The sequence below is a fragment of the Sinocyclocheilus anshuiensis genome, unplaced genomic scaffold (assembly GCF_001515605.1).
Source record: "Sinocyclocheilus anshuiensis isolate Anshui unplaced genomic scaffold, SAMN03320099.WGS_v1.1 scaffold1511, whole genome shotgun sequence".
NCBI lineage: Eukaryota > Metazoa > Chordata > Actinopteri > Cypriniformes > Cyprinidae > Sinocyclocheilus > Sinocyclocheilus anshuiensis.
Genome location: NW_015552631.1, coordinates 35,530 through 36,166, shown reverse-complemented (window position 1 = coordinate 36,166; position 637 = coordinate 35,530).

Sequence of the window (637 nt, the reverse complement as noted above, 5' to 3'; positions counted from 1 at the left end):
GGAACAGGAGCCCACTCTGGGCTGGATTCGGGGACTGGGAAGCGCTTACGAGGAGCTGGCACTGGAGGGTGCTCTGGAGGAGCAGGCACAGCAAGGCGCTTTCGAGGAGCTGTTACTGGAGCAAACTCAGGGGGTGGAGCCGACACTGGAGTGGACTCAGGGGCTGGAGCAGACACTGGAGCGAGCTCTGGGGCTCGAGCCGACACTGAGGCGAGCACTCGGGCGCGTTCGCGGGTGAAGAAGAGGGCCCTGAGCCAGTCATTTCTCCTCCTTCTCCTCTTCTGATTATCGGTGAACTGGGCAGCCGGCGGGCTTGGGTTAATGGCGGCTGGTGGTCTCGTCTTCAGAGTGGCGAAACGTGCGGCGGTTTCCATGCCGCGGGGAAAAAAACGGGAAAACAAAAACTATTCAAAAAGGGCGGAAAACCAAGACGGGGGAAAAGACGCCGCTTACTTTCAGTCTTATGGTCTTGCTTTCTGTCACGATGCGGTGGGGATGAAGCACACGGTGCCAGGGTAATCCAGAAGTGAGTCTTTAATTATCAAACCAAGAGTTAAACAGAAGAACATAGGAGTAAAACACCACAATGTAACTTCAAAGCAAGACAAAGGAACTGAGGAAAACACAGGGTATATAC